At 47.5% G+C, this 25,947-nt stretch overlaps 1 protein-coding gene across 1 annotated transcript in view; it reads right to left on the bottom strand.

Annotated features, from left to right (window-relative positions):
• MCPH1 (microcephalin 1) overlaps positions 1-25,947 on the bottom strand; it is a 1,506,891-nt gene that overhangs the window by 955,298 nt on the left and 525,646 nt on the right. The window lies entirely within an intron of this gene.

Genomic DNA, 25,947 nt, shown 5'->3' with positions numbered 1-25,947 from the left:
AGTCTCAAGAATGATTTTTGCCCAGTCGCTCCTGCTCTTCTTGAGGATTCTGGGCAGCGGTGGTACGGGCGGGACTAACAGGAAGCCTGAGCTCCCCTTGCGACAAAAAGCATTGGCGAGCGAGAGACGCCTTGGAAACTCCAAACCTGCTGACATTACGCATTTTCTTCAGAGGCAAACAGATCTAACCAAGGCTCTCCCCACGGCTGAAGGAGTCCTTGTGCCACCTCCGGATGGAGACGCCACTTATGATCCACAAGACATCGGCGGCTGAGTTCATCTGCATTGGAGTTCAGAGAACTGGCCAGATGTTGAACCACCAGGGTAATGCTGTGTGGTTCCAGCCAAGTCCAGAGATGTAGGGTCTCTTGACAGAGGGTCTAAGACCCCACACCACCCTGTTTGATGCAGTACTACATGACAGTAATGTTGTCTGTGAACATCGGAACTATCCTTCCATTGATGAATTGTAAAAAGGCTTTCTGTGCCAATCGGATACCCAGAAGCTCCAATAGGCTCATATGAAGCATGGCTTCTGCCAGAGACCAGAGTCCCCTGATCTCCAGATGGCTGTCCCATCCGAGAAGAGACGCATCTATCACTACTGTGAGATCTTAGTAGCGAAGGGAGAGGGGTTGGCCCCAGGCCCAATAGCGGTTTGTTAGCCACCTCTGAGGGTCTTTCGCAGTGCCCTCCAATATGTGAACAAGTTCGGTGAGATTTCCTTGTTGCTGTGCCCATTGAAAACTCAGATCGCACTGCAGAGCCTGCATGTTCCATCTGGCATGGTCCACAAGCAGGATGCAGGAAGCATTGAGGTCCAATAGCCACAGAGTCATCCACACGGAAATCCAGGACAGAGGCTGAAACATCTGTATCATAGCCTGCGTATCCTGGACTCGCCGCTCGGGGGTATAAGCCCGAAACTGCACTGTGTCCACAATTGCTCTGCTGAAAGGGAGCGTCTGAGAGGGAGTCAGGAATGACTTTGGCAGGTTGATAGTGAACCCCAGCAATTGCAGGAGGTTCGACGTAGTCTGGGGGTGGGAGTCAACTGCTTGGGACAAGCCTGCTTTCAACAACCAGTCGTCGAGATGGGGGAAGTGTATGAGGCTGGCTTACTATATGATGCACACTTGTTTAAGTGATGCACCCTGCACTACTCCAGACAACCCTACTTGTGATTTTAGTGGTCTTAGACAACCATAGAAAGCTCTCTAAGTGGTAGCTGTGGAGAGAAGCCTTCAGGCTTAATCCAGAAGGGGTGTTAAGAGCTTGTTTTACCAGAACTAATTATATTGTGTAGATTAAACAAAAAAGAACCACACAGTGCAACTATAAAAATTATTATATTTATTATACACACTCACTAACACATTGGTATGTCTTCTAATCGGTGATATCGAAACAATACACACAATATAAACAGGTAAGTAAGCACAAATATACAGTGGTCTCCAGGGGACACAACACCATATACTACAGAAGTGGAATGCGAACTGCGACCGAATTTGGGACTTGAACCAGAAGACTCACAATTTCTAATTTCTAATTTAAAACATTTCTAGAGCGCAGCGTACACCTTGCGGTTTCTTGGCGCTAGGGGGTTCGGCAGCTGAGGGAAAAGACCAGAGGGAAAGATAAGGAGAATTTAAGCGGGGAAGGCCTGGCTGAAGAGGAAAGTTTTCAGGTCTCTACGAAAGGAGAGTTACTGGGTAGCAGAACGGAGATGGTCAGGGAGTGAGTTCCAGAATGTTGGAGCCAGGGTGGAAAAGTTGGACCCACCCCACTTTTTGCGTGTGAAGCGTGGGATCTGAAGAAGGGACTTGGAGGAAGACCGAAGTTCTCTTGCGGGGACATAAGGTTTAATTAATGAAGAGATGAAGGCGGGGGCAGTGCCCTGGCGGGCCTGGAAGACCATGCAGCCAGTCTTAAAAAGGGAGCGTTCTTTTACGGGGAGCCAGTGAAGTTCCCTGAGAAGGGGGGTGGAATGGTGATAACGTGGGAGGCCGTAAACCAGCCGGGCCGCCTGGTTCTGAATAGTCTGGAGTCTACGCAGGCTGTACGCTGGGATGCCATGATAGAGAGCGTTAGCGTAGTCCAGTCGCGATATCACCAGGGCGGCCATGATAATCTTTAGTGCCTGGGGGGAGAAAAAGCGGGAGACAGAGCGGATAGGAGGAGACCACGGAACTGATTTGAGAATGGAGGGTGAGCTGATTATTCATTTTGACACCCAGTGTTTTGACCGCGGTTGAGGGGGACGGTGCGGGACCGAGAGAGGGGGGCCAGAAAAGAGAGTTCCAGGGGCTGGATGAACCACCGGTGAGAACCAGCTCGGTTTTATCCGGGTTCAGCTTAAGATGGTTGTGGTTCATCCAGTCCCTGATGAATGTCATTGTTGACTGGAAGTTAGAGACCGAGAGAGAAGAAGGGGACAGATCAAAGATGAGCTGGAGGTCATCCGCGTAGTTGTAGACGGTGACCTCCAGCTGCTGGAGTGCGAAGATAAGAGGAAAGATATAAAGATTGAAAAGTAAGGGAGAGAGAGAGGAACCCTGGGGAACACCACAAGTGACAGAGAGAGGAGTGGTAGTGAAGTCGCCTAGCCGGACCGCCTGGGTGCGGTCCCTCAGAAAGGAGGAGAGCCAAATCAGAGCTGATCCCCTGATTCCGGCCGCCTTGACGCGGGCAAGTAAGATGGTATGGTCCACCGTGTCAAAGGCGGCGGAGAGATCAAGGAGGACCAGTGCCTGGTGTTTGTTATCATCCATACCCTTTCTGAGGTTGTCTAAGACTGAGACCACGACCGATTCGGTCGAATGCCTGGGGCGGAAACCGGCCTGGCGGGATGCCAGCCCCCCATTCGCCTCAATATGGGCGCTGAGTGCCGCGGTGACGTGGCGTTCCATCACCTTGCCCAGAAAGGGCAGCAGGGAGATGGGGCGGTAGTTAGCCGAGATGGAAGGGTCCGCGCTAGGTTTCTTCAAGATGGGCACTATGGTGGCTGCCTTTAGCGCAGGGGTCACTACACCCTGTGCCAGGGAGCTATTGAGGAAGGCGATGGGGGGTTCAGGGTAGCCGGAGTAAATTTGCTGCAGGATTCGTGCCGGGCAGACGTCCGCCGGAGACCCCGACTTCACTTTGGGGAGGATCTCCAGAAAAGATTCCTGAGTGAGGGGGGGAATGGAAGTGAGAAGACTTTGAACGGTGGGGGGAGAGGGATCGACAAAAGCAGACGAGGGTGGTGGGATGTTGGTCTTGATGGTTGCAATTTTGTCCAAGAAATAGCTGTTGAGTTGATTACAGAGAAGCTGGGAGGGAGGGATTTGGGGCGAGGTTCGGTCTGAGAATGCCAGGTCATTCACTATGCCAAAGATTTCCCTGGGTTTATTTTCAGCAGACGTTATTTTTGTTGAGAAGTAGGTGGTTTTTGCAGCGAGGATTGCTGTTTTGTATTTGGCCAGTGATGTGAGAAAGTGGGTTTTTGATAAGGGACTGTAATTTTTCCTCCATTGCCTCTCCGCCCGTCGGGCGCTCAGTTTAAGATCTTTTAGGTGGTCGTTAAACCATCTGTTGGAATCCTTAAGTCGACGGATGGAAATGCGACGTAGGGGAGCCACTGAGTCGCAGCCTCCAGCCAGGTGTTAATGGCCTTGGCTTGAGAGGCAGATGATAAGCCAGAAAGGGTGGGAGTGGAGTTGCGAAGCAGGGAGGTCAAGGAGGGAAAATCTAGTCTGTTCCAATTCCGCGCCCAGGTGTTTTTGGCGTGCAGAGTTTTGGATAGCGGGTTACGAAGAATGGAGAAGGAGATGAGGGCATGGTCGGACCATGGGCACGGAGAAACAGTCGCCGAGGCCACTGGGAGGTTGAGGGACCAGACCTGGTCAAGTGTGTGCCCGTGAGAGTGAGTGGGGACAGTTATATGCGGCACAAAGTTGAGGGACGAAAGGGATTCTGTGAATTCTTTTGAGGCTGAGCACTCATGTGGGTCTGAGGGCCAGTAATTGAAGTCCCCTAGCACCAAGACCGAGGCGTAGTTGACCACCAAGTTGGCCAGCAAGTCTTGAAATGCCGGTAGGAATGAAGACGATGGCTGGGGAGGGCGGTACATTAAGAGGCAAGTGAGGGGGGGGGGAGATGAAAGAGAGCGGACTACCAGGAAGTCAGCAGGGGGAATGGGGGGAAAGGGAAGTGATTGAAAATTCAATTCCGACCGAGCGATTAAGGCGACCCCACCGCCAGCCCTGCCTGCCGGACGGTCGGCACGTAGGGCCATGTAGGAGGGGGGTAGGGTAGCCAAGAGAACGGGGAGGGAGGAATCACAGTACCAGGTTTCGGTTAGGAGCAGAAGGTCCGGTTTCTCTGAGTCGAGTAGGACAAACAGCTCATGGTGGTGCTTGACCGCTGACCTGAAGTTGAGCAGGAAAACAGACAATGCCGGAGTGATGGGGTGAGGGTCGAGGGGGGGGGCAGGGTGACGGGGGAGCACGCAGCGGGGGGTGAGGTGTTGTAAGGGGAGAAGGAGCGAGGCCTAGTGAGGAGACGAGTCTGCGGACGGAATCCGGAAGTGGCCACTGGCCTTGGAGGGCGATAAGTTCTTTGGAAGAATATGACATACTTTTGGCATGGAGTCGTGCCCCTAGCCCCGTCCGGCCGCGGACGAGCGCAGACGGGCGCAGACGGGCTTGCCTTAGGCGCGCCTTCGGCGCGCAAACGGCGCTCCCGCTGCGCTCGTCTGCTGCGCGTTCTGAAGTTGCACATTGATGTAGGTGGCCTCAAGGGCGGGAAGGGGGCGTGGCCTGAAGGTGGGCGTGGCCAGCCGGTAGGAGGGGGTCACGTGAGCGATAGATCCGCTACACGGAGCCCTCTAAGTGGAAGATACAAGTAGCAGCAGGTAAGGATTAAAATCACAATAGTCCCAGTTTTAAAAAGCTTCTCCCGGCTTTCCGCCTCAGGAGACTTGAACCAAATGAGCGCTCGTGAGCTGGCGCTTAAGAAGGGCGGGAAGGGGGCGTGGCCTGAAGGTGGGCGTGGCCAGCCGGTAGGAGGGGGTCACGTGAGCGATAGATCCGCTACACGGAGCCCTCTAAGTGCAAGATACAAGTAGCAGCAGGTAAGGATTAAAATCACAATAGTCACAGTTTTAAAAAGCTTCTCCCGGCTTTCCGCCTCAGGAGACTTGAACCAAATGAGCGCTCGTGAGCTGGCGCTTAAGAAGGGCGGGAAGGGGGCGTGGCCTGAAGGTGGGCGTGGCCAGCCGGTAGGAGGGGGTCACGTGAGCGATAGATCCGCTACACGGAGCCCTCTAAGTGCAAGATACAAGTAGCAGCAGGTAAGGATTAAAATCACAATAGTCACAGTTTTAAAAAGCTTCTCCCGGCTTTCCGCCTCAGGAGACTTGAACCAAATGAGCGCTCGTGAGCTGGCGCTTAAGAAGGGCGGGAAGGTGGGCGTGGCCTGAAGGTGGGCGTGGCCAGCCGGTAGGAGGGGGTCACGTGAGCGATAGATCCGCTACACGGAGCCCTCTAAGTGCAAGATACAAGTAGCAGCAGGTAAGGATTAAAATCACAATAGTCACAGTTTTAAAAAGCTTCTCCCGGCTTTCCGCCTCAGGAGACTTGAACACACAAGAGCTGGGGCACAGGGAACCACCTTAGGTAAGTACCCAGGAAGCCCAATCTCAAACTCACCGGAGCTGCTGTTGGGGCCATCTTCATTTGCTGCTTGACTCGCCAGGACACTTGCGCCAGTCCTTGCAAACCGAGGAGAGCAAGAACCGCCATTGTTGCCCGCCGCCTAAGAAACTACAACCCACAGCATTCCGTGCAGAGCGCATGCTGCGCACTGCACCGTGAGCACCAGGAGGAGCTCAAAAGGGGGCTAGGGCTCCCGCGGGGCGGGAGCCCAATCTCAAACTCACCGGAGCTGTTGTCTGGGCCATCTTCATTTGCTGCTTGACTCGCCAGGACATTTGCACCAGTCCTTGCAACGCAAGGGGAGCGAGAACCGCCATTGTTCCCCGCCACCCAGGAAACTACAACCCCCAGCATTCCGTGCAGCAGGCACGCCGCGCACCGCACCATGAGCACCAGGAGGTGCTCAAAAGGGGCTAGGGCGTGGGACGGCGCGGGCGTGCCCGCGCCACGCCCAGGCGAATCCCGTGCCACGCCCAGTCGTCGGCGCCCATCAGGGTCCGGAAGAGGCTGGGCTGGGCCACCACTCTAACATCACGAGAACTCTGAACGGCTGCCCTGTTGCACGGGTACTTACTTGCCGCTTACTGGATGAGGGGGTGAGGACAAGGCAAAGGTGTCTAATTGCTGTCTTTTGTCTTACTATCGTTTGGTGGTGGCCATAGGTCAGTTCGGACATTTCAGGCCCGGGAAAATTCAGAGACCCTCGGGACAGAACTCACCAAGTTTCTTTTAAGGCTCTGGACTGTCTGGACTGCCCTCTTTCTACTAGGTCAGCCAAATCAGTTATCTGGTGGGATGAGTAAGCGGAAGGCGAAGGATTCCATGGTGGGGGGAGTGTAAAGGGGATCCTTGATGCCTTCTTATTGAGGGCAGAGTCTCTATTAGTGCATGAGATCCTGTTGGCCGAGAAGTGACTCTCAATGGACTCAATTGTGTCGCAGAAGAGGTCGTCAATGGGGGGTTTAGCCACACCTAGGTCACCTAATGTCGGTAACCCAGCAGTTCAAGAAAAAGCAAAAAACGGTCACACTGTAATTAGCTTGATTCCTGCGGCTTCATCACCACAGTTGGCGGGATCGCCAATTCAAACAATCGAGTTATCACAGGATGATTTGTGTCTGACAGAGATTGTTGTAGAAGAGAGTGAGGAGGGCTGTGATCCATACCCGGTACTAGCATGTGGGACAGGCCAGGTAGAGGGAGTCTCCGCACCGGCCACAACATGGAACAGGTGAGAAATTGCCCTGAGGGAAGGCGGGATGTGATTACCCAGTCCAAAAGGGCTTTATTAGACAGAAGCGCTACAAGCAGGGCCGTTACCCCTTTAGCTGGCCCCACGGCGATAGAAAAGCGAACCTGGGGGGGGGGGGGGGGGGGGGGCATCATATTGTTAACGGTAAATCCAAGCAGAAGGGTGCACCAAAATTGGCCAGGTCTAAAGAGGTCAGAGAGGTGTGGCTCACTGGTTAGAGGCGGCAGACCCTGAAGCAGAGGTCAGGCCCGGGACCAGGGTTCAAGTCCGACGGTGCAGGATCTTGGGCTCAGTGTCCGCGGACTTGACAATTCTCGCCTCGGTGCCTACTCTAAACATGGGTCCCACTCTGCAACTCTGGGCAATAGCTTGCTTAATCTCCACAACGGCCCCAACAATGCTGGGATGATTGGCTTCACCTTGGGGGTGCCCAGGAGTGGGCACTGGGTTCCTCAGCGGTATTCGTACAAGCGCTTTGAGACCCCTCTGGGGGTGATATGTGCGCAATACAAAAACAAACTATACTAACTATAAAGACACAGAAGGTCCCGCAGTGAGACAACCGTGTCCAAATTGAGGAGAGGCAGAAAAGGCTCGGGGACGGATTTGGAATTGTGGTCTAGGCTGGAAAAAATTTTAACTACTCATCTGGGGCCCATACACGAGAAAATCAAATTGATAGAAGGGAAAGTGTCCATGTTGATTGCTCAGAATACCACCCAGACAAATGTGGTCACGGGGTACATAGCCAATAGCTTGGGGGTAGTAGAGGTTCCCATTCCGTCAAGGGTTGCATTGTCCCTAGAGAGAATAGAGGGTGGGACGCACGTATGTGAACAGCTGGTGTAGATAAAGAGCAAATGGAGGGGTCCAGGGACGGAAATGCCCCGAGATTAAGAGTTACTGGGGGAGATATTAGGCACACGAGGGGGAGAACCGCAGTACAGAATTTGAGCCCTAACTTAGGCCCCAAAAATATAGGGGGTATAGGAGGTAGATCACTTGTACCACAGGAAATTGAGCCCGCCTCAGGTGACGTCGTTGGTTGTACTGCGGGCTTGCCGGTTCTAGATCTACCGCCGGCATCCTGCCCATACACAATAGTCTTGACAGGGGTTCCGGCACTCAGAGGAAATCGAGAAGAAGCCCCGCGAATGTTGAATATTTAAAGCAGCCCACTGGTTGAACAGAAATGTACATTTTAACATCTCAAACCACAGGCACATACTAATGGCGAGAAGGGTGTCCTGGATTGAATGTAGCAGGAAGAGCTTTCCGGGAGACACTGTGATTTTAAATCTTAGGTTTCCAGGGCTGGTACATGATCTCCTCATCCAGTGTAAGGGGTCCTTCCAGGAGGCGGGCGGATCGACTATTAGAATGTTACTACTGTTTTTTTATAGGGACACAATGGGAATAAATATTCATGACAACCAGAGGAGAGATCTAGTAGGACTTGCTCGAGGGGGTCCCCCGGTCCCGCTGACTAACCGGTATGCCCCCCTTGTTAACGTTTCGACCCTAGATGATATAGATTGACGTGACAGGAGCACCCCAATCTGGAATGGCCACAGATTGGAGTGCGTGTCTCTCAATGCAGGCATAGGAGGGACACCCATTTCAAAGGCCAAGGAGTTTATTTCTCCGTCTGTTCCGGGAGACCCTAGCGGGTCTGCCACTGAAGGGAATACCCAAGTAACTACTGTACCTCCCAGGTCCATTAGTTGGCCGACATTAGACAGCCCAGATGTCCTTTGACAGGGTCATACTGAGATAATCACATGGAATATAGCTGGGCTCTCATCCAAAATATCTAACACCGAAAGGCTAGCTTATATGAAGAAATTCCAGGTTATCTGCCTCCAGGGACCATGGGAGATGGATAGTAGCGTGTTCTCTCTTGAGGGTTACAAAATGTATTTTGAACCGGCACGCAAGGGAGCTGCAGGAAGAACAGGGGGAGGCCTGATTACATATGTGGATCTGAGGCTTTAGGGGAGGTGGGACGATTTGGGTTGGGACTCAGATTTTATGCAGGGGTTTACACTGTGTATTAAGTGTTATAAGTTAATTTTTATTAATTTCTATAATGCTGTTTTAACGGGTCAGCTCACAATAAGATTGAACAAATTGGAGAGCAGGTTGGCAGGCATTCAAGATCACGGGGAACGAGTGACCCAGTTGGTGTTACTTGGCGACTTTAACTGCCACCTGTGCCCAAATGTGAAATTCAGAAGGGGGATTGGTCTTCCTGCCCATTGGAAGAGGGTCCGCATTTAGAGCACACGAGAGAGGGAAAGGAGTTAAATAAGGTGTTAGGTACTCATGCCCTTACACTCACCATGGACCTGTTTAAAGTAGGGGAGGATGGCTTGGTCCACCCAACCTTTAAAGGTAGAGGCTGTGACTCTTTTATTGACTTTATTTTTGTCTCCAACATGGTAAAGCGGTGGATTTTAGGTTTTGAGATACATCTAAGTATCTTTAGTGATCATAACCCTTTGGTCATGTCGTTCAGGGACCCAAATTTAATTAAGCACTCTGTCCGATTGGGGGAGAGTAGCGCGATAAACACCACTGATCAAGGGAGGAGGCTTAGATGGTCTCAGGTGGAAGGTAAAGCCTTTTATAGAGCCTGAATGGTGAACAAACAACAGTATGTGTGGAAGTGCCGAAACCCGAAACCCAACAGTGAACGGGGCAGAACTGGTTAAAGCCTTTGAGGGTGTCACCAAGCATATTGACGGCCTACTTAGGACTAAATCTAACAAAAAGGGAAAGGAGGACCATAGGTGGTTTGACCATGACTGCCCTCTTGCTTCGAAGGAGCTGAAGCTAGCACTAAAAGCAGTCCCTAAGGACAAGACAAGGGTGTCCACATGTAGGGCTCTCCACAAACAGGCAGTAAATCGATGCAAAACCTCCTTGCAACAGCAGGCATAGAAGAATTTGAGGGAAGCGGTCGAGTCTAAGAACACGACCTCCTTCTGGAAGGTTATTTATGACCCCTGCTTCCAAGATGCTAATAAACCAAGGATAGCAAATCACATCTTGCCAGAATCTTGGTATCGGCACTTTAACGGCCTATACAATCACAGCATGTCAGAGGACCCACCAGTAGTTGAGGAAGGGGGCGAGACTGCAGCCCATACAACATTTTCTTTGGGCGAGATAAAGGCAGGCATTGAGGGTCTGACAAGGAATAAGACCCCAGGGCCCGATGGGGTTCCCCTTGACCTTTTCCTGAGCCATGTAGAACTTTGGGTGCCCATATTGACTAGGGTTATTAATGCTGCAGTAGATTCGGGTATGCCTGTATCCTGGTCCACAGCTACAATTGCCCCCATTTTTAAAAAGGGAAACAGGGACAGCCCACTATGTTACCGTCCCATTTCTCTCATTGACGTGACAGTGAAAGTTTTAGGCAGAGTTATCCTCAACCGATTATTGGATTGGGCGGAGGAACACCATATAATCACTGACACGCAGTATGGGTTTAGGTCAGGACGATCAATTGTCGAGCAATGCTTCAATTTATATCTACTGGTAGCCAAGTACCTTATTGCTAGTCAAGAGACTGTGTACTTGGCTTTCATGGACTTGACGGCAGCTTTCGACCGGTTGAACCGCAAGAAACTGTGGGAACTCATGGGGGATCTCGGCATGGACCCTGGTCTAGTGAATATTTTAAGAGCACTACATCGGAATACTTTCGTCCAAGTCAGATATAATGAGGAGGGGAGCACTACTGATCAATTTCCTTGCTCAAGGGGGGTAAGATAGGGTTGCATTTTGGCACCTTTCTTATTCACCCTGTATAGAAATGGCCTGGAGCAGGCGCTAGATGCTCTTGGGGTGGACTCGCCAAGGATAGGAACAAGAGGGATCCCCATTCTGCTTTACGCGGACGACGCAGTGCTTCTCGCACAGACCCCTCGAGGCCTACAATGCCTGATAGATGGCTTTGTCCGTTTCATGGAGAGTCTAGACCTGTCTGCTAACCTTTCAAAATCATATATCATGGAGGTGGGGAAAACCCTGAAAAGTAAATACAAATATATGATTGGCACTAACTGCCTGGAAAAAGTACAGACTTTCTCATACCTGGGGATTTTATTTGATACCCGTCTTAGTTTTAAAGCCCTGATAGATGAGAAATGTCGCACTTTAGCTAGCTGCTCCGGTGCAATTATGAATTTTGTGCGAAGGTTGGGCCGCTGGTCACCGGAACAAATTTTGAGATTGTACAATTCGATGTGCTGTGCCAAAACACTCCACGGTAGTGAGGTCTGGGGTTTTATTTACTCACAATATCTCCAAATTGAGGAGAATAAATACCTGCAGCGGCTGCTGAAAGTACCGCAGAGCACCTTGTCCCTTATTATTCACGAGGAATTGGGTGTCAGTCACATTAGAGACAGGCTGGATTTAAAACCCATTACATGTTGGATCAAAATGTGGACAAACCCTGAGGCCGTATTAACCAAGAAGATTATCATGGATTGTATTGCTCGTAACCAGGGAAGGAACATCCCATGGCTGAAGTATGTGAGGGAAACCCTGACAGTTCTGGGCTGCACAGACTATTTTAACCACCCCACAAAATTGTTACCCCAGGACAAGGCCCATGTTAAGGTGGAATTCCAGAAGTATGTTGCCTCCCGTAGGGAAGACAGCGAGGTGATCAAACCCTCTGTGAGAGCACACCTTTTGACCAAAACTTGTCTGGGTATTGAGCCTTACTTGTCTTTTATCCACAACGCCCAAGACAGATTTTTAATGACACGCTTCAGGCTAATCCTATTACATCATAGTTTAGCGGTGCTGGCAGGTTACCCAAAATCCACAGAGTTGAAGGGCCAGTGCGGCTGCGACCATCGGTCTCTGCAGGATACCCTCCAATTTGTTTTACGGTGTCCCTACTATGCGCCCCATGGAGGCTATTTTAAAAAAGCATTTTAAAAAAACGCAATTTTTTTTGGCAGGTTACTTTGGCCCTACTGTTCTTGAAGTTGTCCAGAGAGGTTTTAACACTTTGTTGCACCGTAAACTTTTTAAGGTAGGCACTGAGACTTAGAAATACTAGAGGAGAGTTGTGACTATATTGGGCTCTAGTATTGGCATGTTAAAGATCCCAGCAATGAATTGGGTGGGTGAGGGTACTTTTTAAACAAGTGATTATTTATTTCTGTATCTTGTTAGGCGGCTGTTTTTTACATGTGTTACCACCTTATTAATTTGCGTCGATTTTTTGAAACCAGGATATTTATTAATGACCTACATAAGATTGACAGAGGAGATGGGGCTCTATTAGCGAACGGCTCCTATATGTATTTTTGTGCTCGGTCTTTGATATTGTGATATTTGATTGTTTTTATAAATTGTACTTTTATGGTATTATATTTTATCCGAGTAAAGTATATATATTGATTGATTGAAGTACCCCGGAATCCCAGGGAGGCTGTCAACAGAGTGGAAACGCTGCCCCAAACTCAATGCAAGTCAATTGGAAAATCACTGTTGCAGTTTTCTAGAAGAAGAAGCCTTTCCATTGGACCCTGAAGAAACCCAGTGGAAGATAGAAGGTTGGAGAGTTACCCCACCTGTGGATACCCCAGGAACCAGGATATCTACACCAAGGTGTGAAGTGATGACGGAAACTGCTGCAGACCACAATGGAGGACTTCAGTAAAGATGCCGCTGGTGAAGAAGGTGAAAGAGTCTGGTTGAATCCAAGAGTGGATTCTTGAAAAGGAGTACCTGCAAGCAGAGGGGATAGAGTCTATGAACTCAGAATTGACCAGGAGGCACAGAAGCTCCAGGTATTAAGACCAGGTGCCGGTCACAAGCTGCCCCATGTTGGAAGTCCAGAACTCTGCACTTCACTGCTGTTGTAGTGACCAAGAGGACTTGGTAATGTCCTTGCCATCGAGGCTCCAACCACATTTTGTGCATGTGCTTCTTCGACATAACCCAGTGTCTGCGACTGAGGTCATGGAACTGTCTCGGACGAGGCGGGTGTAGCCTCTCCAAACTGATGAGAGACAGAATGCACAATCTCAGTGAGTCCTTTGCAGTAATTAAGAACTATGTCATCAGTAATGTTCACAAGCATATTTGCAGGCATAGCTGGCAATCTCATGGCCCTGCCTATGATTATCTCGTAGAGAGATAATCCTGTCATCCTATTAGGAGTCCTGCGAAGACTCATCAACACAAGCGGCAACACACTTCAGAGATGTCGAAGCCCTCACTTTAGCATGTCTGGATTTCAGTGTCCCATTGACTTGCTTAACAATGCCTGAAGCCTCAGGTCGGTAACTACAATGTAGCCTCTGCTCCATGTGCAATGCTGCACACATCATCTTCAGGATCTTATTATTAAAATGAGTTCCACGGTCTGACTCCAGAGAAGTCGGGAATCCAAATCTCAGAATTAATTCTCTCAAAAACAACTTAGCTACTGTGAGACTGTCATTTCTCCGGGCTGGGTAAGCTTCAATCAAACCTGAAAAGAAGAACACAATCAGCAGGACCTATCTCAGCCCATAGCACACAGGCATCTCGATAAAGTCCAGTTCCATCCTATTGAAGGTACCTCCTGATCTCCGAGTGTGACTCAGTGTTACAGAAGTTCTTCTTTCTACATTCATCTGCTGACACACAGCACACCTGTGATACAACCCTTCACCTGTCAGTCTGTACCTAGGATTAAAACACGTCTGTTGAAACAGATGCACCGCAGCATGTCTACCTAAGTGAGCAGGTCCATGATAGTGTCTCGCCACTGGGGGTAACACACTGTCTGGCAAGACAGGTATTCTATCTTCTAAAACCCAAAACCTATCTTTGTCTCTCTTGAAACAACATGCTCTACCCCAGTCTTGCTGTTCTGGTTCTGACACTTAATCCTGAAGTCTGTTAACTTTCTCCCATGTATCAGCTGTAGTTAGAAAGAGGTTGTAATTGGCCTCAACTGTTCACTCATTTTGATAATCGCCATTGAAGGTACAAACATTTAAGACACAATATCTGGCTATCTCATCAGCGTACCTGTTGCCCACAGTTACATAATCATCTCCGTTTGCGGTGTGCCAAAGATTTCACAACCATTGTAGGAAAGTAGGATATGCTTTCATGGTTGGTTAACATCACTTTTTGCTGGTGTCAGTATGTTTTTTAACTAGTCTGAATGGGATCCTGCTAATCAGGACCCCAGCCACTGTTCCTCCTCCCTACATTTGTCATGATAAGTACTTGTGTACCAACGTAAGTCCCTAGTAAATGATACTAAGTACCCAGGGCATAGGTACACTAGGGGTCTCCCAGGGGTTACAGCTTGTATTATGCCACCCATGAGAGACCACTCAAACTGTGACTACAGACCTTCCAGTGCATTCTGCATAAACTAGTGCTAGCACAACTTATGACAAATAAAAGCTTTATATCTAAGGTTACTGCATCTAAAACCTATAAGTTACCCATAAGGCAGGCCTTTCAATTCTGAAGGCAGGATGCTAGGTTGTACGTGTGAGGGTGCCCTGCATGAGCAGCACCCCCTATAAACCCTGGAGTTGATTCTCAAGGCTTTGTAAGTGCAGTCAGCTATTTTGATATATATATATATATATATATATATATATATATATATATATATATATATATATATATTCACTGAAAAAACCATAGGTTTCACACCAGTTATAGTTAGGAATTAGCATTTAAAAAACCTATTAAATTCACTGACAAAACCATAGGTTTCACGCCAGTTATAGTTAGCTGGAAATTTTACTGACATAAAACCATTGAAATTCCCACGTTATAGTTAGTTGGACTCACTATAACTTGCGCGCCTGCAATGCACTGCTGATGACGTCACATATTACATCACTCATGACATGGTCACTGACATCACTCATGACATCACTGATGACACCATCCTTGTGACAGAGTGACAGACCTAATTTCAGTGTAATGTAACGCTTGAAACACATATTCAAAAATAGAAACAAACATTTTCAAAAAAATGGAGATACCCAAACCAGTAACAACAACCAATTCAGTAATTCCACCATCTATATACACATCCACTCATTCACCAACAGTTCTATATAGTCACTCATATATATACTCACTCATCATATGTAGTGATACACCTATACATCCTGTTACACATCAGCAGTCATCCAAAAGTTGCTCACACACATACTCACACATGCAAAGAAACTATTGAACATCCATTTATTTGCATATACATTTATACACACACTACCACCTTACTTCTAAGGAAACTTACACATACTTACTCTCTTAAACAATCACTTATAGAAACACATACTTATTTAAACAGGAACTCCTACAATCTCTCACTATATATACTACACTCACTTATATACATCAATACTCACATATACTAGATTAAAACATATGTCGTTACTAATGAAGACACTAGTGAGACAGTCATTCACTCACTAACACACACATATACACACTCATCCACCCATACAGTCCTGCATATATGCTGTCTTCAAAACACATACAAACAGTGAGTCAGTCACCAACCCCTGCAGCCACTTATACACAAAGAGAAACACTGATACAAACATTTAAATATTTAAACAATACTCGCTAATATATGTATTCACTAAGATACACTTAATAAGCCAGTTAACCAACCAATTTTTTTTTTTAAAACATCCATTTACACACTTATTTAAACATTTATTCTTCCATCGACCTTTACATATACATATATGAAACATATTTATTTTTCAGAAAGACACACATTCACTGGATGGTGTCATCAGTGATGTCATGAGTGATGTAATATGTGACGTCATCAGCAGTGCATTGCAGGCGCGCAAGTTATAGTGAGTCCAACTAACTATAACGTGGGAATTTCAATGGTTTTATGTCAGTAAAATTTCCAGCTAACTATAACTGGCGTGAAACCTATGGTTTTGTCAGTGAATTTAATAGGTTTTTTAAATGCTAATTCCTAACTATAACTGGTGTGAAACCTATGGTTTTTTCAGTGAATTTCAAAGGTTTTTTAAATGCTAATTCCTAACTATAACTGGTGTGAAACCTATGGTTTTTTCAGTGAATTTCAAAGGTTTTTTTAATGCTAATTCCTAACTATATAAGACCTGAAAGCCCACCAGGAATTTCCAGTATGCGCCAGGGGACTGCATTGCAGAGAGGTGTAATGAAGCCACAACCCTTTTTACACCTCTCTGCAACGCAGCCCCCGTGCTTGTTTGAAGAGGGGGAACTAATTCCCCTTGCATACTGGGGGCCCCTGGGGGCCAATTAGCCCACCAGGAACCTCCAGTATGCGCCAGGGGCTACATTGCAGAGGTGTAATGAGACTATGCCCCTTGTTACACCTCTCTGCAACGCAGCCCACTGCCGCGTTTGCAGAGGGGGAACTAATTCCCCTTGCATACTGGGGGTCCCTGGGGTCAACTAGTCCACCAGGAGCCTCCAGTATGCGCGAGGGAGCTGCATTGCAGAGAAATGTAATGAGGCCACACCCTTGTTACACCTCTCTGCAATGCAGGCCACTCGCACGTTTGCAGAGGGGGGACTAATTCCCCTTGCATACTGGGGGTCCCTGGATCATATCTGCCCAAACACCGATATTCCGAACGATTGTAAATGACTTTTCTTGAGAAACATTTGGATTTGGATTATCATGTCCTATACTTTGGAATATTTGAAAGACTGACTTTGAGGATGCTATAAATTACTCAAGTCTGCCCGAATTGTGTGGGTAAAATTGATACCTAGTCACTTTGAATAAGAATATACTTATGTCTCGTCTAACATTTGGAAGAAATATCTAGTTATATGACAACAGGATACCGACATAACTTGAAGGAAATAAGAACGCCCTGAAGAAGTTCTGTTGTACAGAACGAAACGTTTCGGCTGGCTGTGGTACATAAACTTAAGGAAAATAAAAGCATTTGAATATACACCAAGATTCAGCGCTTCAATAAGGACTCTAAGTGATATGATTTGATTGGACTCATTGTGAAAGTGGTGCTGTGCCAAACTTTGGAATATTCTCCACTACTCTCTACTACTTACTCTCTCCTACTCCACTACTCTCAAATACTCACTGTCTACTACTCATTCTCTACTACTCTACTACTCTCTACTACTCTCTCTCTACTACTCACTCCCTACTACTCGCTACTCACTACTCCCTACTACTCACAATCTACTACTCTCTACTACTCACTCTCTACTACTCTCTCTCTACTACTCACTCTTTACTACTCACTACTACTCTCTACTACTCACTCTCTACTTCTCACTCTCTACTACTCTCTACTACTCACTCTCTACTACTCTCTCTCTACTACACACTCTCTACTACTCTCTACTACTCACTCTCTACTACTCTCTCTCTACTAGTCTCTACTACTCACTCTACTACTCACTCTCTACTACTCACTACTATTCTCTCTGCTACTCATTCTCTACTACTCTCTACTACTCACTCTCTACTACTCACTCTTTACTACTCTCTACTACTCACTCTCTACTGCTCTCTACTACTCACTCTACTACTTACTCTCTACTACTCTCTACTACTCACTCTCTACTACTCTCTACTACTCACTCTACTATTCACTCTACTACTCTCTACTACTCACTCTCTGCTACTCTCTCTACTGCTCTGTACTTCTCTCTACTACTCACTCTATACTCTCTATTACTCACTCTCTACTCTCTACCTCTCTACCTCTCTCTTCTTCTCTCTCTACTAATCTCTACCTCTCTACCGCTACCTCTCTACCTCTCTACCTCTACACCTCTACCTCTCTACCTCTCTCTACACGCACACATATACACATATATGCATATATATATATGCATATGCATTTATATATATGTATGTGTATGTATAAAAAAAACAACAAATAATTTTTTTTTAAACAGCTACTTTTAAAACTGTCATTTTTTTTCCCCATGGTAAGCTCCCCGGTACGCGCACCGGTACGCGCACCGGTGCGCGTACCGGGCGCTCCCCCCGCGAAAATCCCCAAAAAAATTATTTTTTTTTGCCCCGCGGGGCCCTTTTATGACCCCCACATCAAACCTAGGGGGTAAAGGGGGGGTCTACTCTGCCCCCTTATGGTCATTTCCCTCTTTGTTTTGGCCACCTCTCGTGCCTTGATCCTACCGAGACACAAGATGGCGGCCGCTCCGGACTGTTTAGAATGTTTACTGACAGCCCAGAGCCAATCAGCTTTCTGCGCGCAAGTCGCGTGGCGCGCACGGTGCGCGTACCGGTGCGCGTACCGGAGAGCGGCTATAGATATATATATTTTTTTGAACCTTAATTACTCAAAATCCACTGGAGCACATATCTTGAGACATAGCAAAGGCACATCGGGCTACCAGTCCCTACAATTTTGCCAAGTTTGGTGGAAATCCATTCAGCCGTTCGGGCTAAAAGTGAAATCGACCGCCCTATGGAAATTAACATGGGGAAAACGCGTTTTGGGACCCCCCTTTTATCTCGGCCCCCGCTTGACGAATCCCCCCCAAACTTCCAGGGAAGGACCGGAACGCCGCGAGGCCATTTTGAGGAAATTTTGGGGCAGATTCGTCAACCGGCGCCAAAGTTATTCCAAATAGAATTTTGAGATTTAACATTGAAAAAAATCCTAACTATAACTACCTACTGGCGACCGCCAGTAGGTAATATATATATATATATATATATATAGTGGCCATGCATCATTATGCAATGGCTAACTACATATTGGCTGTGCCAAACTATTCAATTCACTGGGGGGCTCCTCCGGGAAACCCCCAGTACACCCGGTAACAGCCTTCCAGGGTCTGCCAGCAAGCTAATGATACTGCCAACCCCAACCACAATTGTGCCCTCATGCAGTTGAGCTAAAATCGAGCAGGGGGAGGTAGAACAATAGGTTTCTTGTTAAATGTAGGTTTGGCCACGTCCCAGAGAGGACTAAGTGCATTTGCCTGGGGTGGGGTGCTTGCCAGTGCCACCAGACTGCTTTGAAGGGCACATTTGGTGCCCTCCTTGCATACTCTACTTAGAACCAGTTCTGGGAGCCCTTGTCTCCTGCTCTGTTGCAAAACTGGACAAAGGACATGGGAGAATCCTCCCCTCTGTCCAGCCCCTCCTCTGGGAGGGAACCCTCAGTCATCCTAACCCTTTTCTTAGGGTATAAAAGGGCATAACTGTGGGTGGGTCCTCAGATTCATTGTGGGACAAAACCTTAGCCGAAAACCAAGTCACTCTTCAACCGTCGAGACACTTGGACTTCGCCTGGTACCGACACTGCATCAAGGAAGACTCCTGCTGCTCCCTGTCTTGCTGTTCTGCAAGCTTTCTTTGTCATCTGTGTCTCATCCAGGAACTTCAAAAGACCTGTGGGCATCAAGGACACCCTAAGTAATATCCCTTGGAGTGTAGGAGTCACTCCCATCTGCAAGCACCACAACAAAGCTGACTAGTCTGCTGCTCTTGACGTTTTGAGGCTAGTATCCCAAGTTGGAACCACTGGGACCGAACCCCTGTGCAGCGCATCGACGTGCTGTTTCCAAGGCTTGTTGGCTCTGCACTTTAGCCTCTCTTCTTGCCAAGATTGTCGTCCTCACCGCATCTTCTGCACTGTGGGCCTTCATCTTTGGTTAGCTGCTCGAGGTCCTCTTGTGACTCCTGTGCCTTTGACCCGTGGGTCCTCTCGAGGGTCTTCTCTTGCTTCAAGGTGCTCCTCTGCTTGCTCGGGCCTGCTCCAAGTCTCCTGCACTTGGTGAGTCCCTTGGACTTTGCTGATCCCAACATTGCTCCTTCATCGTTTTTCACATCTGTTGCTGCTGCCAAGGCTTGTTGGTGCCTCCTCCAGACACGGACCCTCTGGTTCGCGACTTCCAGCGTGAGGACGATCATGAATGGCTACTGGTCTTACTCAGCTTCACCTGGACCCAAAAGCTACAGCGACAAGGTCACCATCATCATTACTGCAACTTCCGTTATCAGTGGTCACTGCTCTTCCATGCCTGCTGTTCACGTCAGAGTGGCATAGACTCTGTCCACTCTGTTTCCAAGTCCTTATCTTCAAGAATCCACCCTTGGATTCCACCAGAATCTTCACCAGCAGCATCTTTTCTGATGCTCTCCATTGTGGTCTACGGAGGTTTGCGACATCACTACGCACCCTTGCACCCGGATTCCCTAGTGTAGGTTTCCTGGTTCATGGGGTATACATGGGTGGGAAGACTCTCCAACTTTCTGTCTTCCACTGGGTTTCCTCAGGGTCCACAGGGAAGGGTCCTTCTTCTTCAAAACGGCAACTGCAACTTTCCAGTTGACTTCAATTGAGTACGCTGCTGTGTTTCGGTGCTTCCTTGTGTCCCCAGCTCTTCTGAGTCTCCTAGTCCAAGTCTTGACTTCGGTCACAGTTTGCATTCCAATTTCTTAGTATATGGTTTGGTGTCCCGCTGGAGACCAATGTGTATTGTGCTTACTTCCCTGTTTGCAATTTAAGTATTGTGTGTATTTGTGTTGATATCTCTAGGTGTTAGTGAGCGGTGTATAATAAATTTATACATGTTCATAAATACACTGTGTACTTTTTTATTTAACCTACACTGCATGATTGGATCTGGTAAAATAAGCTACTTAACACTCTTTCTGGACTTAGCCTTAAGGCTGCTCTCCACAGCTACCACTTAGAGAGCTTTCTATGGTTGTCTAAGACTACTAAAATCACCATAAGGGTTGTCTGGATAAGTGTAAGGTGCTTCACTTAAATATGTGTGCACCATATACTAAGCCAGCCTTCTACAGCCATAATCTGGGCAATTAACTTTAGTTCCTTCACCAGATTATGCACACTTTGCGCATCGGACACCTAAAGAAGTCTGTTCTGACCATAACTATCGGAGACTATACCAAAGCCATAAAGACTGTCAGTGAAAATGGTCACTTTTCAGTTGGTCTGAAACACAACATCCTCAATAAGAGCAATCAATTCGGCCACTTGTGCAGAAAACAGTCCTCGAGGCGAGGAGGCTTCCACCACACCTGAGACAGTACAAACTACATAAGCAGCTCTTAGGCTTCCTTCATGGTCTTATAAACAGGAACAATCAACAAACATGACAATCTGATTCCGGTAGTGAAACATCTTGTATATCAGTCTTGGCTTGGTTCATAGTTCATAGTTCAGTAACATCAAGACAGTCATGCTCAACTTCACCTTCAACAACATCACGCCCAGGAATAGGCAATAGGTTAGTAGGATTTAAAGTAGTACATTTCTTGAGGGTCGTTTTGTCTGCAGCAAGTATGTCTTGCTCATACTTTGTTAGACAGCTATTGGTAAGGTGTTTGGGTGTTGGTATTGGTTAACAATATTTCTTCAGAATGGGGGATAAAAACTATTAAAGGATGACCCATAACAATGTTCTCACACTGTTCAATGCCGGCACGTGTTGAGAGCACGGCGTTGAGACAGTCACGCAAAGCAGCAGCTACTGGGTCATGGGTAGCTGAAAAATATGCAAAGGGTCTGTGAGCATTTCCCGTGCATTTGAGTTAGCACTCCTTCTCACTGCAAAACAAAGTAAAGCATTTATTGTAATCAGGCATTCCCAGTAATGGGGCATTACAGAGACTGTCTCTCAGCTCTGAGAAGGCATGCATTCAAATATCATCTCATGGTACTGGATCTCACACATCCTTGTGTGTCAGCCTCTGCAAAGGCTTGGCCATTAGAGAAAAGTTGGGGATCCACTGTCGATAGTAGCCCATCATTCCCAAGAGCATCCTGACTTCTTTCAGAGTGGTTGGCGGATTCATTTATTCCTTTCTCAAAGTGAGGTCCAAGATGCAGAACTTCTTTCTGACAATACCAAAACTTAGTCTGAGATACATTATGTCCATTCTCAGTTAAGTGCTTCAGCGAGCAATAATATCATGCCTGCAAGCTTTCTGTGTATTTGATGCCACCAATAGGTCGTCAATGTACTGAATAAAGATTGAGTGGTAGGGCATTACCGGGGGCTCCAGATTATTTTTAAGGATCTGGTTGAAGATGGACGGACTCTCTGGATTCCCTTGTGGGACTCGCACCATACTAAAACATGGTTGCCGAACCAAAATGCGAAGAGGAGCTGACTGTCAGTGTGACAGTGAACCACTTGGCCTCACATGGAATCTGAAATAAAATCATACCTGGATTTAGTACCACAGGACAACAAGGGAGTACTATGGTGTTGATCTTCCTCAGCTACTACACTGTACGATATTTGCCATTAGGGTTCTGCAAACCCACAATGGGTGAGTTCCATGGATTCCCCATAGCCTCTTTCAGAATGCCTTGCTGAATCATTGAGTCAATTACAGGAGTAATCCCAGAAATGGTTTTGGGGTCAGATTAAATTACGAGATTCTTGGATGCTCAGCATTAGATTACACTGTCATACAGATAGGTTCAACACCTTTAATGACACCTATGTCTTTTCCTAAATAGTCACAGACTTCAGGTAGCACTGAGTCTCTCAGTTTTGTTTGCAGATTATCGCATGGTAACACAGGGTATAGTCTGACGTCTGATTTACAAGTTTTAAAACAGCATCTTCATCCTGAGTTTGAACCTCAATGCCCTTCAGTGTGCAGTAAATGGAACAATTTAGTTTGCACAAAAATTTCGCCTCTAAGCAGATTTACAGGACTTGTATCACACACCACAAACCAGGGATTCTCCTCAAAACAGCCTATTTTAATAGGTGCAGCTTCAGTAACAGGGCTAATCATTTGTTTGTTGGCAACTCCTACAACTTGGAATCTTTTTTCTGAAAGGGGGTAGGTTAGGAACATCTACTGTTCTCACAGTAGAACAGTCAGCACCAGCATCAATCAAGAATTATAAGTGGTGGCAATTCACCTCACCATCCACGAATGGAGCACTGTGGTCTACCGCTAAGGTTAAGCCAAGCACACAAACCTCCTACCCCCTCAGGCACCGTCGTTGCAACAGATATGAACTGTAATCCTCATCTGCTTGTATCATAGGGTTCTGCTGAGACATACTCTGATTTACAAAAGTGTTGTTGTTTGCATTGGCGATCTGATTCAGATTACATTTGGAAGCATTTGCATTTGGCTGTGGCATTGGGGCTTGTGGAAATTACATTACCTGGGCTTGGGAAACCTGAAGGTTTTGCATACTTTGCCTCTGTGCATGCTGTGGCTGAATGGGATAATTAGTTTGAGGTTACGCAAATCCATTATTCTGAACCTGATTCCCAGCATTCAATCGACATTCCCGATTCCAATGTCCCAACTTGTTGCAAACGTGACAAGGATTCGACTTCTTCAAAGTCGCCAGATCAATCCCTGCTCTCGGATCAATTGAAACACTATGACCTCTACCGTTATCAACTTGCAGCTTCAGAAGTCCCTGTTAATACATTCCCTGCATGGGGCCAACATTCTAGACAAATGCCGGATTCTGGCCTCGTTGTTCAGCTTCAATTCATCACTACAATAATTTGCATACCTCAAGATCTCATCAATTGATTTATTCTACCAAAAAATCAAATGCTGTTGAATTATCATGCTAATTTCAGGTTACAATTCCTGCACAAATCTGAACACAAAATGTCCCATGTCTTTGGTTTCAATGGTCACTGTACAGTTTAACCGTTTGCAGCAGTCTCTAATAATAAGAATGTATGGCTTCCTTGGGCACTCTTGATCCAATCAATATCTTTAGGGGATACTTTCAATTTTAAAAATGTAATCACCACCTGATATTTTTTCATCAATAACAGCGATGGAGCTGTTGTCACAGGATGTCCCACGGATCCCTTATCAGTCCATTGTACAGACACTTTACATTCAGCCCACAGAACTACAATGTCACAGAAGGTATTCAAATCTGCCCTCAAAACCTTAGATATTTTCACAAACCGATCAACCTGTTTGTACCACTCAACTGGCTTCGCTCTCAATTTTGAGAAATTATTTGTGAATGACGCAAGATCACGCCTACTCCAAGGCACATAGACATAACCTCCAATGGGCACGTCTCTCAATGGAAAATGTGATGCACCCTCTTCATCTTCTAAAGACGGAGGTAGTTCTACCCTTGCTTTGTTTTGTTCTTTCTTTTGAGCCCATCTGCCTTCCCATCTATCTAGTTCACTCTATTTTTGGATATGGCCAATTCATTCCTTAATTTGCCATTTCATTCCTGGTATCCTCATCATGAAAACACATACGGCAAATTTTCTGCAATGTCTTGGTCCGATCCAAACCAGTTTTGTATTTCTGAGCCAATTCAGATAACCTTTCATAAACCTGTCCAGCACACTTGGTAACATCTTTACACATGAATACGAGTTAATTCTCCTGGTATGTATCTAATTGAGACAAATCACAAGTTCCAAGTATGAATTCCTCTAATTCGACTTTTAATTTGGCAACATCCACTTTATTCTCTCTCACTGGAGACTGAACAGTCATTTTGCTTGGTCCTGCACTTTCAATTTCATCTCCCGTCGGGAGAAAAAAACATTTCCAGACGCTCGGCCCAGGAGTCCCCCCTCACCCGCCCGCAGGCGAGGAAAGGGGGCTCCCTATGCGTCCCGCTGGTCCCTCCCGGAGTAACCGGGAGGGACCACACAAGTCTTCGAACCCCTCGGCCCGGCCACACGGGAGCGGGTCAACCGGGTACCTCGCAACGAGGGAGGGTCGCCCCACCTACACCTCAGCCGTCCATTGCCGGGCGGCCCGAGCCATGCACCAAGCTGGCTTGTACAGCCCACCCCACCCTTGCCAGAGGCGCTGGAAGGGAACAGCCAGGCAGCTCCCCATTCCGCACGACTCCCACAGAGAGAAACCACGGTCCCCTCGCAGGCCCTCGGCCCCTTCTCTTCAAGGCTGCCCTGCCACAAGAGAAGGGCCCCTCCTCAGTCGTTCGGTCGGGCCGGGATGTTGGGCGAAGGAGGGCCCAGCCAGCAGCAGGTCCTTCTTGGGGGGTGGTACCAGCCCACTGCCATTCGGTTTTCCCCACCGCGGGGTGGTGCCAGGTGAGCTTGGGTTCCATCTCAGGAGGTCCTACCGCTGTGCCCCTCCCAGAGAGGATGCAATTAACAATTAACATATAGTATCCCAACTGGTCTAACTTGGAGACAATTAGAGAAGATATGTATAAAACATTATCACAAGGAGATAAGGAGCCTCTTTTGGTATTTCATTTAAGTGCACACTGCATCATATGTATTACAGGAGTAAGTAGGAAAAACACACAATAAAAATAATTTAGCAGTTATTGCAGCACTGCAAAGGGCAATGTAACACAATCAAGAAAAACCCAAATTGTACTTGATGCTCAGTGCAAGTGAGTGAACGGCACGGTAGCAACACAAGTGACAATAATCAGCGACGGCGGAGCAGGTGACTGGTGATAATTATATACAGTGAGTAAAAGACAGCAAAATGGTTCCACATTTGTTTGAAATAGACTTCAGTAATGCAGTTATTTTTTTAGGAACCATATAGTCTGGGGAGCCTATGTTCGCGCTGGACGGTCAACGGCGATTCGATCCTTTTCAAATCAGGATCATCATCAGGACTTGAGTAAGGTGCAGTGCGTAGTCAGCACGAGTCTAGTGCCTGGTACGGGGTAAGTAGGAGTCCAAGGATGGGGAGCCAACAACGGAGGGAATCCAAGTGGCAGGTGATCGGGCAATAGATCCGGAGGTGGATCTTACTTAGTCGATCCAGGATGGGATCGGCAATCGGCCATCAGAGAATGAATCTCCAAACGGCGAGGTCTCTGCAGAGGAATGAGTCTGAGCTTGTGTTGCCTCCCAGAGAGGGACAGGAGACGGGGGCCGCCCCCCGTCCTTAGTCCCTCATGCATCGGTACGGTCCTCCCCGGTGGAAGAGGCCCGGTCCTCACCCGAGCACCCCATGCAGCCGCTAACCGT

The sequence above is a fragment of the Lissotriton vulgaris genome, chromosome 6 (genome assembly GCF_964263255.1).
Source record: "Lissotriton vulgaris chromosome 6, aLisVul1.2, whole genome shotgun sequence".
NCBI classification, from domain to species: domain Eukaryota; kingdom Metazoa; phylum Chordata; class Amphibia; order Caudata; family Salamandridae; genus Lissotriton; species Lissotriton vulgaris.
The sequence above is the reverse complement of the archived record's forward strand: the minus strand, read 5'-3'. Positions and strand labels throughout refer to the sequence as shown.